The sequence below is a fragment of the Lissotriton vulgaris genome, chromosome 6, assembly GCF_964263255.1.
Source record: "Lissotriton vulgaris chromosome 6, aLisVul1.2, whole genome shotgun sequence".
Lineage (NCBI taxonomy): Eukaryota > Metazoa > Chordata > Amphibia > Caudata > Salamandridae > Lissotriton > Lissotriton vulgaris.
The window spans coordinates 1,075,824,466-1,075,839,788 of record NC_141694.1 but is presented as its reverse complement, the minus strand read 5'-3'; the positions used below and the strand labels follow the sequence as shown (position 1 = coordinate 1,075,839,788).

General features: G+C 50.1%; 1 protein-coding gene across 2 annotated transcripts in view; it reads right to left on the bottom strand.

The window, feature by feature from the left end:
* The window catches only part of TTC13 (tetratricopeptide repeat domain 13), a 1,386,998-nt gene that overhangs the window by 322,790 nt on the left and 1,048,885 nt on the right, over nucleotides 1-15,323 (bottom strand). The gene's annotated exons all lie outside the window — the stretch shown is intronic.

Here is a 15,323-nt window from a genome sequence, read left to right as displayed (position 1 = left end):
AATGTATCACACCAATCCACTATGCACATTAACCAAGATCTAGCTTCCTGCCAAGTTTGGTGTAATTCTAGTCAGCAGTCTTTTTGGTAGCTCTGCCTTAAAACAAAGCTAAAGAATATGCCCATGGATTCAGAGTTTTGAGGCTCCTCCTTTTTCTCGACCCTAGCTTGATTGATCACCCTTAAACACTCGAAGCACCAACTAGGCAAAAAATAGTACTTTTTTGTAAAGTTTCATTAGGATTCGTCAAACGGCGCCAAAGTTATTAACACAACAACCTTGAAAAGTAGTTGAAAAGCGGACCTAACAATACCCAGTGGCAAGCGCCACTGGGTAATAAATATGTGTGCGCCACAAGGCTCTACTTTGCTCATGATCTTGGCACAGGGGAGCAGGCCACACGACTCCTTTTGGACATAATCCACTGATGTCCAACTTGGATAGGTGCACTTCACAGACTTGCTATCTTGCTCTTTGTAGAGCTGCAGAAGGTCTAAGAGGAGTGGATAATGCTAACCTTTGGTTTGGCTTTAATAATTCATAACAGACAAGTTTAAGACTGGTCAAGGGAAGGGGAGAGCAGGGGGGCGTGGCTTGGACGCCGATCGGGATGGCGGCGTGAGCTCGCAGCTCCGCGCGGAATCCCGTTAATTCTCCTGTTTTCAGGACCCTAGGCGACCCGAAGACGACGTTCCTGCCCTCTGAAGTGTGAGGGGACAGCTGGGCACAATTGGAGGGTCGCTGGGGGACTGCTGGCCCCGAGAAGATTGAGAGAAGAGGCGGCCGAGGTGTTGCCGAGGGTGCGAAGAAAATGGCGGCGAGGAGGTCGGACGGCCCCGAACTTCAGCCCTGAGCCAAGTTGTCGCCGAGTGGCAAGAGCTCCTGCACTCGGCTGCCCGAGGCACTAGGATCAGCGGTGCTGTGTCCTGAGACCAGGGGACGCTGACCTGATTCGCCCAGGAGCTTGGGGACCTTCGTAGGCCGCCGCCCTAAGACTCATCCTTCCCCCCTCAGGCGTCGGAGGGGGGTGACGGAACGGAGCTCGTCTACCTGGCCACTGCTCCTGAGAACGTCGGTGGGGACATTGCACTGCCCGGTGCCCGGAGACTGGCACGGAACCACGGGCGTCCACGCAAGACTGGACCTGTGACGCAGCACCTTGGCATGGCGGCGATCGGAGGGCCGGTGCCCGGGAGTCGCGAGGGGGACTCGGCGACATCTACTCGGCTGAGCGAGAGTCCCTCCCCGGAGCTTGACCAAGAACAGCGGCTGAACCGGCGTTTGGATGCCATACTTGATGCGATCACCTCCACTAAGGAAGCATTGCACCATGACATTGCCCAAGTGGCCACGGGCCTGGGGCTGCTACGCGCGGATCACGCGAAGCTGGCGGATAGGGTCAAGGACCATGACCAACTGTTGCTGGACCTGAAGCCATCGGTGGTGACCGCGGAGCACAGGATCACGGACATTTTGGCCCGACTGGACTCACTGGAGCGGAGGGCGGAGGATGCCGAAGGCCGCAATAGACGGAACAACGTGCAGGTCGTAGGCCTGCCGGAGCGAATTGAGGGGGAGGATGCGGTGGCCTATATGGAGAACTGGTTCCGCACTGTGGTGGCGCCGGAGGGGCTTACTCCTTTTTTCACCCTGGAGCGAGCTCACCGGGTGCCTGCTCGCCCGCCGGGGCTTGGCCGCCCCCCCGACCGATGGTGGTGCGGCTCCTCCACTACAAGGACCGGGATATCCTCATCCAGCGGGCCAGGATGTCGGGCCCGTATGAGGTGGAGAACAGTAAGGTCACGATCTTCCCGGACTACACTCAAGCGGTCCAGAAGAACAGGGCATCGTTCCTTGCGGTGAAGAAGGAGCTCAGGGAAGAAGGCATCCAGTACTCCTTGCTCTACCCGGCTACGCTGCGGATCATAATGGATGGCTCTACACACTTTTTTCAGACTCCGGATGAAGTTTGGCAATGGCTGGAGTCATATAGAGCGGGGACGGACAGATCGCATAAAAGTAGGCGAGACCAACCCAGGCAGCCCCGGGTGAGGCAGTCACAACGCATCAGATCCCGCAACAGGCGCCAGCGGGAGAAACGGGAGGCTCAAATGGCGGCGGAGAAGAGGGATGCGCTCGCAGCGACGGCGGCCATTACAGGGTCGCAACAGAACAGTGAACGGGCAGAAACGGACTCGGGAGGGGAAGGCAGCAGGACGGGAGAGGAACTTTCAGAGGCGGAAAGCTCGAAGGGGCCGATAGTGACCCCACAGACATCGGATGGTATTTTCTGCGGCTGAGATATACTTGGGACTAGATCGAGACTTCATGGTAGGGTGGTATCCTGTTGCTGGAGGGCGGGTTGCCGGGAGGGGGAGCTGTGTGCTTCGGAGGGGATGAAGGCGCGGGGCGCGGGCTCCGCTTGCTGGGGTCGGCGGTGACTCACCCCCCTTGGGCCCTTAAGGCCGACTGTGGTGGAGACCACAGGGTAAGAGTGCGAGAAGTTGGTTCAAGGTTTGGATGGGGGCGGCCATTGGGTTCGTGTGCTCTGTCCTGGGGAGTGGGGTTTGGGGAGTTTTTCAGTTTTGGGATTGTTCGGGGGGGGGGCAACTGCATTGGGGGGGCTATGACCCTTCGTTATTTGAATCAGACTGTGCGAAGTTGGAATGGGGACATTACCTAATTTGAAGTGCCTGACGTGGAATGTCCGGGGGCTGCGGACTATGGTGAAACGGCACAAAGTACATGCATATCTAGTACGCAGGGGGGTTCAGATTGCTATGCTCCAAGAGACTCATCTCACCAAAAAAGAGTGCGCTGCCTTGCAGAAAAGATGGCGGGGCCAGGTGTTTGGCACCACTTACTCAGCGTATGCCAGGGGGGTGTTGATCTGGGTGAGGGCGGGGATACCCTTTCAAGTGCTGAATCAAGTAGTGGATCCGGATGGCCGGTTTGTGGCGGTGGAGGGGAGGTTATATGGACGGGATGTGGTTTTCTGCTGTGTTTATGCACCGAACACTGACCAAGCTCGATACTTTGATAGCCTCTCGGGGTCCTTGGCCTCTTTCCTGGCGGGTCCGATAGTGTTAGGGGGGGATTTCAACTCGATCACGGATGTAGCTCTGGATAGGTCCCATCCCCCCCTGGTGGACTCCCCGGTGCGCAGGCTGGCCGCGCACAGGAAGGACTGGCAGGTACGATGGGGGTTGCTGGATGTCTGGAGGGAGCGGCACAGGGGAGCCAGGGACTATTCCTTTTATTCTGCTCTCCATGATCTGCATGTCAGGATCGATTCGGTGCTCTGCGGTGGATCCCTAGCCCCATTGATTTCCCATGCGGAGTACCTGGCTAGGACTATCTCCGATCATAACCCCCTATTAGTACACATTCAGTGGCAGAGAGAGCGCTCAGTGATTCCTACATGGCGGCTTCGGCCGGAGACGCTTGAGGATTCTGTGTTCAGCGACGCGGTACGGCAGGGCATTGATAGCTATTTCGGAGCGAATGAGGGCACGGCTACGAGTAGGTCCACTGAATGGGATGCAATGAAAGTGGTGGTGAGAGGGGTGTGCTTGGGTAGGTTCTCGAATGCTCGCACGACTGTATTGAACGACCTAATGAAAGCGGAAGAAACTTTGAGGGACTTGGAGCGCCGCAGGCCGGCTAGACCAGATTTACAGGCCCAGTTATTGGAAGCGAAGGAAGTGGTTGCCACCGAGATGGAACGTTTAAGGTGCTATGACTATAGGCAGTATATCCTCAGGGCACATGCAGAAAGGGACAAGGTGGGTACCCTCCTGGCCAGACTAGCTAACCCGGAACTTAGGGGCTGCCCGATCCTCAGCATTAATAATGCGCAGGGAGATATGGTGTACTCCCAGGCTGCGGTATTGGAACGTTTTAGGGGGTATTATGAGGAGTTATACCAGAGTCAGTTGAGAGTGGGGGTTCAGGACATCGCGGAATACCTGGGGGAGAGGCAGCTTCCGGTTCTGGACGAGGAGGACGCGAAGGAGCTGGGTAGCCCGATCACGCTCACGGAAATACGGGTGGCCATCAAACATATGGCCCGCAACAAGACGCCCGGGGTGGACGGACTGCCGATTGAATTTTATCAACAGTATGTGGACAGCTTGGCTCCCAGGCTGCTGGTGGTATATACGGAAGCTTTCGAGGCGGGGGCATTGCCTGGGTCCATGCGGGAGGCCTTGATTGTACCGCTCCTAAAGCCTGGCCGGGATGCCGTGGATGTGAGGTCTTATCGCCCGCTATCCATGCTGACGGTAGATTATAAGATCTTGAGCCGAATCCTAGCCACCAGGCTGGCCCCACACATGACGGGCCTGGTACACAAAGACCAGGCCGGGTTTATACCCACGAGGAGCACGGCGCTGAATATCCGCCGCCTGGTGGGAATAATGGACACCATCTTGGACGGGGAGGGAACTCCGGCGGTCCTGTCTGTGGACATCGAGAAGGCCTTTGATAGTTTGGAATGGTCTTTCCTGGATGGAGTGTTAGAGAGGTTTGGTATGGGCGAGGGGTTCCGAAGGTGGACGAGGGTCTTATATACCTCGGCAACGGCGAGAGTGCGTTTGGGCGGCCTGGTGTCTGCGGCATACCCGGTGGGCAGGGGCACACGACAGGGATGTTCTCTCTCCCCCCTATTGTTTGCTCTGGCGATGGAACCCTTGGCGGCCCATGCAAGGTCAGGTGACAGGTACGAGGGGATAGTCAGCGGCGGGCAGTGGCATTATATATCGCTATATGCGGATGACTTGCTCCTGTACCTGGCTGACACCTCGGGGGCGTTGGTCGGAGCGATGGATCTGTTGTCTGAGTTTGGCCGGCGGTCGGGCCTTAAGGTCAATTGGGCGAAAACTTGTGTGTTCCCGCTGCGAGCGGGCTCGCCAGTCCCTGGCAGCGATTTGGGGGTGGTATGGGAGCCCTCTTGCATCACCTATTTGGGTGTTCGCATCTACCACGCGACTGCGGACCTATTGGAGGGCAACATTGGTCGCTGTGTCCGGGCACTGCGGGGCAGCTTGTCTTTCTGGTCGACCCTCCCGCTGACGGTTCTGGGTAGGATTGCACTGTTGAAAATGGTGGCGCTCCCCCGCTTCCTCTATTATTTCCGAACGCTGCCTGTCTGGATTCCCCAGGGGGTATTTAGAGACCTGCGGTCAATGATAATTGGCTTCCTGTGGGGCCATGGCCGCCGTAGAGTGGCCCTGAGCACGCTACTTCGCCCCAAGCTAGAAGGGGGCATGGCTGTGCCCGACTTCGAGCTGTATTATCTGGCGGCACAGTTGCAGGTCCTTACACAGAACGTAGCTAGGGTGTTTCGGGGTCCAGAGGAGGACCGGGATCGGGGGATACAACGCCACGTGCTGTCCTACATCATCATGCAACAGAGGCTCGAGTTACGGGCCCTCACCATGGAAGAGCGGACGCTCCGGCTGTGCTGGCAGAGGAGCCTTCGGAGAGCGAGGGCACCGCGGCCTTATGCACCGGAGATTCCGATCGGAATGCTGACGGCTTTGCCGCACGGGGGAGATTGGTCCCCGTTGCTGGACTGGGAAGAGGCGGGACTGCAGGTAGTGGGCGACTTGTACATAGACGGGGCTTTGGCGCCGTTCGAAGTGCTCCGGGACCAGTTCGGGCTATCTGATGGGGGTTTCCTATTACACGCGGCAGTGGTGGCTGCCATGCAGAAGCACTGGAAAGGGGGGCTCATGGAACCCACAACGACTATGGCGTGTCAATATGTGGTGATGGCGGCTGGTACGTTCAAAGCTGTGACGTGCCTCCATAATAGGATGCTGAATGAGGGACTGGAACCACTCCAAGGGCTCAAGGCTAAATGGGAGGTGAGCGTAGGCCGACCCATACCGGATACGGCGTGGGGCCACATCCTGCGGCGCACGTGGAAGGGCACGAGAAATGCGCGCTTTCAGCAGGTACATTTTTATGTGCTTCATAGGGCTTACTTAACTCCTGAGAAATTACAGCGGTACTTTCAGGTGCCGGATGCCCGATGCCCACGGTGTTCGTCTCTGGGAGCGGACATGGACCATTTGTTTTGGGGGTGTTCACACCTGGGGACCTACTGGGCGGAGGTAGGGGAACTCCTGAATGAAGTGACTGACAGGGAGGTGGAATTCGATATGGCGGCGTGCCTGCTGCTCTGGTTCCCGCATACTAAACACACCAAAGTGACAAGCAAATTCATAGACCTGGGTCTGATATTGGCGCAGAGGGAAATATCGTGGCATTGGAAGTCCAGGGGGGGACCCTCACTGCGTAGATGGAAGAATGAACTGCTGCGTTGGTCTGACTGCGAGAGTGTGCTCCGGATGAAGCAGGCTGTCAAGATGGGGAATGAGAAGGCATTGGATGCGGCGCGTGCATGGGAGTTAGTGGTACAGGCTTTGCGTGATTCTTTGGTAGAGGATGAGGATGGTGAGAACTAAGCCGATGGACACCGCGGGGCGAACACAGAAGTATTATACCACGCGCTGTAGTGGATCCATCCAATTCGACAGGACGAGGCACACACCTTAGCAGTTGCCAGGGGAGGGGGGGCTTTGGGGGGGCTGGTTAACGGGAGTTTGGGGGGGGCCGGAAGCCATTAGATGGTTGCACGTTAGGGCACCTTGGATCTACTAGGACGGTGGGTACTGTGTGGAGTGTGGAATGGCTGGGGAGAGCGGCCAGGTGAGACAACCCATAGCACCTAGGGCAGGTCCCGACAAGGGCGGTACCACTGATTATCACTGGGATGGCTGACAGGAGTGTTGTTGTGGGTGGGGGGGTAAAAGCAGATACGCAAAACGATATTTCAACCATGGTCCCTATGGGACGTGCACCGTGATGTTTTCCTATTGAACGAAGTAATATGCCGCCCGGCCTCCGGGATGCGGGCTGAATGGCTGTGTACGACTGGGATTTCTTATTGGACGGGGGGATATCACGAGTGAACTGGCTGATTAATTGTATCCTGTGGTTTATAACTCTGCAATAAAAATATATTTAAAAAAAAAAAAAAGGGAAGGGGAGAGCAGTTTATTTATATATTGTTAGTTACATATTATGTTTCTCTTTATATGAGCCTTATGAGCTGTTCACTGAGATTTACCAGAATTAGAAAGTGATTTATGGTGTGATGATCATAATAATGTTGTTGTAGCTGTATGGCTGACTGGGTGGTTGGAAGATAGATTAATCTTGTGGTCTCCTCTGGATATTTTAAATCATACTTTCATTCTGGTATCCACAAAATGCAATAGGTCAATACTGCAGCAACATAACACAAAAAAACAAAACAAAAATAAATGTGTCGGTCTTTAACGCAACTGGTGCTCATGTAAAGCGTTCTGATACCTTCAGGATAAGTACACGCTATATAAGACTCTGGGGAAAAAACATGGGACACTGGTTGACAATACACCTCTGGGGGTCAACTCAACTACAGTTTAAATCACTCGATATCATGCCAATACATTTTTTTAAATACATTTCTAAGGTGGAATAAGTCTGATGAGGTACGGCAGGCATAAACAAATGCCAAAGGATTTTGGCAAATCTTAAGTGATCTGAAGAGAAAAAAATGATTATATATCTGGCAGTATAATGCAAGGTTCTTGTGGGATGAACAGATGGACAGCCAGTTTGCTTCATTAATGTTTATGCCTCTGGTGTAGACTCTTCAAATGTTTTACCCTTGGAAACGGTCCACAGTGGCCTTTTTCAATGGAACATCACTACTGGGGAGGTGGGGGGAGATTTGAATGCGTACTTGATTGTGTGATTGATAATCCATTTTCACCTATCTTATAATATCAAGCTGGTGAATTATGTAGATGATACGCAGCTCATCCTGTCTCTTGAAGGCAAAGAGTCTATGTCACTCAGTAATTTTCATTAATGCATGCAGAAGACTGGTAGATGGCTCACGGATAACTCCCTGCAGTTTAACGGGATAAAACGGAAATCCTATACTGCATGGTTTGGAAAATTCCCCACCCGCTTTCAGCCAACTTCTGGCTCATTCAGGCAGATATGCCTCCTACACCAGCAGTAGCGGTGCTTAATCTGGGGGTAGTCTTTGACAACAAGTTGAGTCTGGAAAAGCAAGTGTCTCCCTCTTTAAAGCATTGCGGAAAATTCTCCCAATGTTACCCCTGTCAGCCAGGGCACTAGTGGTAAGAAGTGTTATTTTGAACTGGTTGGACTACTGCGATGCCCTGCTTCTCGGTGCACCTAATTTCCTCATTATGAAACTGCAAAAAATACAGACAATAGCGCAAAGTTAGCTTTCAAGATGCCACGTTGCACCTCTGCGGCTCTTAATGATCTCCACTGGCTCCTTCTAGCTCAGAGAATTTAGTTCAAATCATTATACATTGTTTTCAAGGACCTTCATGGACTTGGACCATTGCCACTGCAGAAAATAAATGTGTCTGGCATTCTGCCGTTCGAAACCTTTGATCTTCCACTGTTCATCTGGTTTGCACTACCAGAATAAGAACCTCCAGGTTTGGAGGGAGAGCATTTAGCTGTGCGGCCGCCCATCTATGGATCAATTTCCTGCCCAATATCAGGCAATTAAGATGAGTTCCTCCAGTTTAGGAAGAAGCTTAAAACATCTCTCTTCCATAGGATGTAGTGCAGGATATTCAACAGATGGGTAAATATGCCCATTTAGGGGAACCCCTGTTACTTTCAGCACCAGAATACCCGTGGGGTGATAGTGCGCTTTAGAAATCCTTGTTACATTACATTACCTGTCAATCCTAGCCTGAGGCCCAAAAGTCCCCAGTGTTTTGTGCTCCTCTGAAAGAGTGTGAGCTAAGAGTTGTTTGGTGAGCTATCCATCTCAAGAAGACAGAGTACCCCCAGTTAGCCATGACATCCTTGACATAGTGTTGGGCCTTCACACCCTGATTTTTGGCTGAACAAGTTTTTGTAGGTATTAGAACTCTGTGTACTTTAACCCTGCTATCCAGTGCTAAAGTGCTTGTGCTCTCTCCTTAAATCAAGGTAATATTGCCCTATACCTAATTGGAACATTTAATGTACTTGCAAATCCCTAGTAAATGGTAGTACCTGTACTCAGGGCGTGTGAAATAAATGCTACTAATGGGCAGCAAAACCCATTGTGCCACCCACTAAAATAGCACTAGAAAACTTATCTCACACCTGCCACTGCAACCTGTAGTGCTGATTCGACCTAGCAAAATAAAACTTTTGCCAGACCTACGCCTTCCATTTTACTACTTGTAAGTCAACCCTAACCACTCTAAGTCAGGGTGCATGTATGTAAAAGTAGGACATGTGGGCTTAACACTCTAAGGCAGGGTGCATGTATGTAAAAGTAGGGCATGTGGGCTTAACATTTACACGTTCTAACAGTAAAAAATCCTAAAGTCGTTTTTCACTGTTGTAAGGCCTGTCTTCCCAATAACTATCACTGGGTTAACTTATTCCACTTAAACATGGCTAACTTCAGTTTGGGACCATAGAGAAACATGCTGTTCACACTCAAGTGAATTGTAATCTAAAAATCTCTTCAATGGTAAATTCAGATTTTAAACTACAATTACTAAAATACCACTTTTAGAAATGTGGATTTATTCTGTCCACACCACCTGTGCCTAGTCCTGCAAATGGTCTGAGCCACACATGCTCCCAGACATTGAGACAAAGGTAGTCCAGGTGGGAGGTGAGAGGGTCTTCCTGACAGGATGGCTTGGAAGGAGCTGAGCCCTGCCTAGATTACATTCTAACCTGTTCGGTGCTCATGACGGCTCAAGGCCGTCAAGAGTCCCGGTAGGCATGTGCTCATGATGGCCGCGAGCCGTCAGAACGTTGCCGCTCCGCCCACACCCTATTAATTCCCTGCCTGTGTGGGAGAATTAATTAGTGGGCGGAGTTCTGACGGCTCTCGGCTGTCGTGAGCACACGCCCACAGTGATTTATCACGGCCGGGAGCCGTCATGAGTACCGCAGCACCATGCCCAACCCAGCCCCGCCCCTCGCACCGCCGCGGAATTCGCGCCGCAGCGAAGGGGTTAAAGGGCCCTGTCTACAGCACACACAAAGTATCCTGACACCAGCCCTGCCCTTGCTTTTGCCACCCTAGACTATTTGGGCCAGGAACAAGGAAAGGCGAAGAACTCACCAAAACCAGTTTTTCGGGTAGGTCAGGAAATTTCCCAACACAAAGGCTTGAACCAGGTATAAAAATGGGACCAACAGAACTTTTCATCAGCACACTCCTGAACATGGTGAGGACTCAGAAGGAGAACTGCCCTGCTGTCTGAGGAAGATAGACAGACCTGTATATTAAAGAAGGATTGGACCTACTTGCCTTGAACCCAGTCTATCCAGACTCACACCAAGGGTCAGTTGGCCGATCTCCTGTGGGAGCTACAGGAACACAACAAGCTTCCACAGGCAGCTCTGCAACTGCCCAGCTGACCAGCACCAACCGGAACTGCCCAGAACTGCTGGAGCACTTCTGCTGGCCTCTGCTGGAGTAAGTCCTGATTCCCCAGAGGTTATCCCCAGGTCCTGGACCCTTTCAGGCATCAGTGTAAACTCCCCCTGAAGAAAAGGTGAAGAAATAGGGGTTTTGGGCTCCTCAACGACCGCAAAGCGATCTCATTGCGCCGAGACTCAACAATCAGGGACGACCGTCAACACAAATCTCAAGCAGGATATGCTCTTTACGCAGATAGGCACTGTCTGCGATTACCGGCAATGCGAGACCTGCGCTCTTTGCTCTACCTTCACATAAAACGTTAAAAACAATTGATATCTCCAGTCCTACTGATTGGATTTTTGTCATTCTGATATCCTTTTATTTATAAAAATAAATATTCTATTTTTCTAAATTGGTTTGGAATTTTTCTTGTGCTTTGTTTTCACTTTATTACTGTTGTGTGAGGCATAAACACTCTTCACTTTGCCTTTAAGTTATGCCTGACTACTTTGGGCCAAGCTCCCAGAGGGTTAAGCACAGAAGAGGGGATAAGTCCGGGATGACTCACAACAACGTCTTCTGGGCCAGAATACTGTGGAAAGCCATTTCTTTTTCATGTTATCTTTGAAAAGGCCAAGTGGGAATCCATGTCTTCAGTAGCCTCACTCATCAAAGAGAATACGTTCCATACAGATCCATGCTTGTAGGACTTGTTTGTGTCTTAATCCAACTGCCCAACATTTTCAGCTGGAGATCAAACTCAGAATCAGTGGCAGTGCAAGCCTTGCTCCTACACTGGAACCTGGAGACCAATGATGCTTTTCTTCTCTAAGGGATAAGTGCTAGAGTGGTGGGTCACATGAGGAGAAAACAGTGAGCATGGTTCTTGGGACATCCTTCTGGAGAGTTCTAATGTGGCTTCAAGCTTCTGCTGAAACATCTTAGGATTCCAATGACCCTAACCATCATTCCAATACTTCTGATGATAATATATGTGTCACTTTGTGGTGATGGTGGGGTCTTTATGCCTAATGGCTTGGAAAATGTTCGGAGATACTGGACAATTCTGGGTATTTTAGATGAAGCTGATTGCCTCATCCATCAGGTCGAGTGCATGGCCAAACAATATTAGTTCTCCTGGAGTTTATGGACCTGTTGGTGTCTGAAACTGTGTCTGGATCATGTGGGGCAGCTAATGTACGCATCCTACATTTTCTAGTGGATCTTGCGAAAAATATATTAGCTTACAGGACAATCAATTCCTTCAGGTAAGTTACTTCAGCAGACCCTGTGGTGGTAGATGACGCCCTGGTGTAGGTACACCCATTGATGTGTACACGATTGAAGAAAATTAATCATTTGGTCTCACCGCCACCCCAAAATGGACACCCTTATGATGTGATAGGGGCGCTCAAACAATGCCCGCCAAGTTCACTAACCTATTTTTCCTGCTGTCATGTAGGAGGATGTTGGACATTAGAGCGCTTGGCTTTGCAGATAGAATGTTTACTCTGTTAGGTGTTACATTTATAAAAGCAGGGAGAACACAGAGCAATACCCTTTCAATTTCCTACTCAATTTTCCTTGATCACCAAAGTAGTGTGTAGTAAAATGCCTCAGAAAATATGAAGATGTCAAGAGGGCCCTACAGTCTAGGAGTACTTTGCAGCTGTACATTTCATTCAACAAAACTATTGTCCCTCACTCTCCCTCTACTCTGGATAGGTGAGTCAGAGGGGTGATGCAGAAGGCAGTTATAGATACCCTCGTTTTTTGGCACTTATTAGACTGAGTGCCATGGCTTCAAGGTCCTTTTAGGTGGTCAGCCACATGGAGGATATGATGAGGTCAACAAACTGAACACGCATTTGGTTTAGCTCCTTTTTAAAAACAAACAAAAAAATATTTTCAGTTTTAAGAATAAAGTGCAGTATTAACAAAGGCCTATATCCACTGGCAACTTCACCAGTAAACAATGAACAGCTTTAGATTCATCATATGTTGTCAAGTATCTCATAGATGCAACATTGTCCAATAGTTCAGAGTGGAAAGCTAGGAGCGCCATGACAGGATTCTAGAGTAGACCATAAATCAGCAAGTGAGGATATTGTGTCTGCTATTAAAAACATTGTTCACAATGCCAAATCGTTTTAGAAAATATAGTCTAGCAAGACCAACAATGTCCATGATGTGCCCCTCAGCATGTACATTTGTTAGGGATAAATGTATTGTCCGACTTTGAGATACCATCGGTGGAGGAATTCAATAGAATGGCCTTAGGTGTTACCTCCGGCTCACCTATGGATCCCCTGCCACACAAAATATGGAAGGAATTTGTAACAGAATTATTCCCAGTACTCCGCCAGATCTGTAACCAATCCCTATCTAGTGGTTCAGTACCAGCTCGCTGGAAAATGGCACTGGTGACACCTCTCTTAAAAAAGGCAACGACCGAAAAACTATAGGCCGATCTCCTTGCTGCCTTACCCAATGAAGATTGTAGAACGACTGGTTAGCAGACTACTCTCAAAACACCTGGAAACTAACAATATTCTAGAGGACGTGCAATGTGGTTTCCATCCTGGACACGGGATGGAGACCGCCCTGGTGACTGTGATGGACGATCTTCGAAAGCGTGCATACAGAGGGCAATCAGCTGTACTTATTCTACTTGACCTGTCTGCCGCATTCGACACAGTCAACTATGAGATTCTCCTAAACAGACTTGAAGAGGTGGGGATAGAGGCACAGCCCTTAAATGGTTTCAGTCCTACCTTTTGGATAGGAGGCAGGCAGTGACTCTTCCCCCCCCCTATCAGTCTGAATTTACAAATATCACGCACAGCGTTTCCCAGGGTTCCGCGATCAGCCTAGAATTGTTCAACATCTACCTGAGACCTCTGATTGCTTTTATGAGGGCGCATAATGTTAACATCATAAATTATGCGGACGACACTCAACTTATCCTATCCCTATAGGGAGAAGAATCTATACCCTTGGAAGTGGTTCATGCTTGCCTGCGAGATACAGCACAGTGGCTAAGAGAGAACTCACTAGAATTCAATGCTGATAAAACTGAGATCCTCTACTGTGCGACAGGGAAGTCTCCCCCTTTACACCCCACAAACTTTTGGCCACTAGCCAAAGCTACGCCTCTGAAACCCGCAGAGAAGGTACGAAACCTGGGTATTAGCTCAATAACAAATTGACCCTGGAATCACAGCTCAATAAAACCATGAGGAGCTGCTTTGCTATTATCAGAGCCCTGCGGAAGATCCTTCCGGCTTTGCCAGTTCATGCCCGGGCATTGGTGGTACGAAGCACCATCCTAAATAGACTGGACTATTGTAACGCCTTGCTGCAGGAATCCCCGAGATATTTGATAGAGAGGCTACAGAGAATTCAAACGACAGCAGCTAAGCTAGCCTTGAGGAGACCAAGACGTTCATCGGCCTCTATGACCTTGTCGGAGCTGCACTGGCTCCCTATACTGCAAAGAGTCCAGTTTTAATCTCTCTGCATAGTTTTTGAGGCCCTGCATGGGTCCAGACCTAAACTAATGCAGAAGAAACTTGCTTGGCATGTTCCTGGTAGGAGCATTCGTTCCTCCTCAGCCAGAATGGTGAAGGTGCCAAGATATAAAAGAATTAAATCAGGAGGTAGAGCCTTTAGTACCTCTTCTGCCCGACTAGGGAATAGCCTCCCATTTGAGTTGAGACAGCTGGAGGACCTCCTTTTATTCAGGAAGAGGTTAAAGACTTGGCTCTTCCCCAGTGCATAACTTTTCTACTCTGACGAGACCCCTCAGTATGGGCCCAGCTGGGCACACATATGTTAGCGCCAGGATGCCTGCCAGGTGATAGTGTGCTCTACAAGTGTTGAAAATAAATAAATACATTTACTTCCCAATAATTTATGCGGATCATGATCTCCCCGGGTCATTTAATCCTGCAACCCTAGTGCAAATAGGACTTCAAAGGCTGTCAAATCTCTCTAGACCTGGAGAAGGGAGGCAACTGTTCAGAATACAAGTCCAGTTGTTCTTTACAGTATACTAAGTAATCAAGCGATTGTTTGAACTTGGGAGCCCTCACACTGCCCTATTTGCGAACCACCAGACTTTTAGCCATCAGCAGTGCCAGGGCCACAAACGTCCTCTGCATAACTGCTATTTCTTTTACATAGCCTAAAAGAGGAACCACAGGGTCCAGTTGCACCACACCCTCAATCATAGTTGACAAAGCAACCATAACCGCAATTCAATACGACTGTACTCTGTCACAAGACCAAGCTAAATGGAGGAAACCTTCCCCAGGTTATACACATCTTGTACAGAAATCGTTTTCCCTCAGACCAAATCTATAAAGGCTCAAAGGGTATAAGTATAGAAGTTACACTGCAAAAACCTATGTTGTGTAATCCTGAACTGACTATTAGGGTAGGTCAGTGCCACTGGAGGGAAGCTGAACTTCCACACCTCCTCTAGAATCTCGTGCCTTAGCTTATTTCCCCCACACAGCCTTGCACTCACATGGACCTCTGAAATGTCCACCTGAGCGGCTCAACAGTGTAGCAATTAAATGCATGGTGATTGTAGCATCAAGCAATCTATTGAGAGCAGCAAAGATAGGTGGGTGCGTAGGGAGTCCCATGATAGAATGCCCACAACTGCCTCGAACTCTGTAATACGTGAAAATGTCTAAAGGAGATCCAGGGGATCTTCCTATGTATTCCGTTAAAGATAGGAATGTGTCTTGATGATATTGGTTGCTCCATTGAAACAACCCCTTCCCCAGAAACTGGGATTTTACAAATTCTCTGTGTGTGGCTGGCAGCT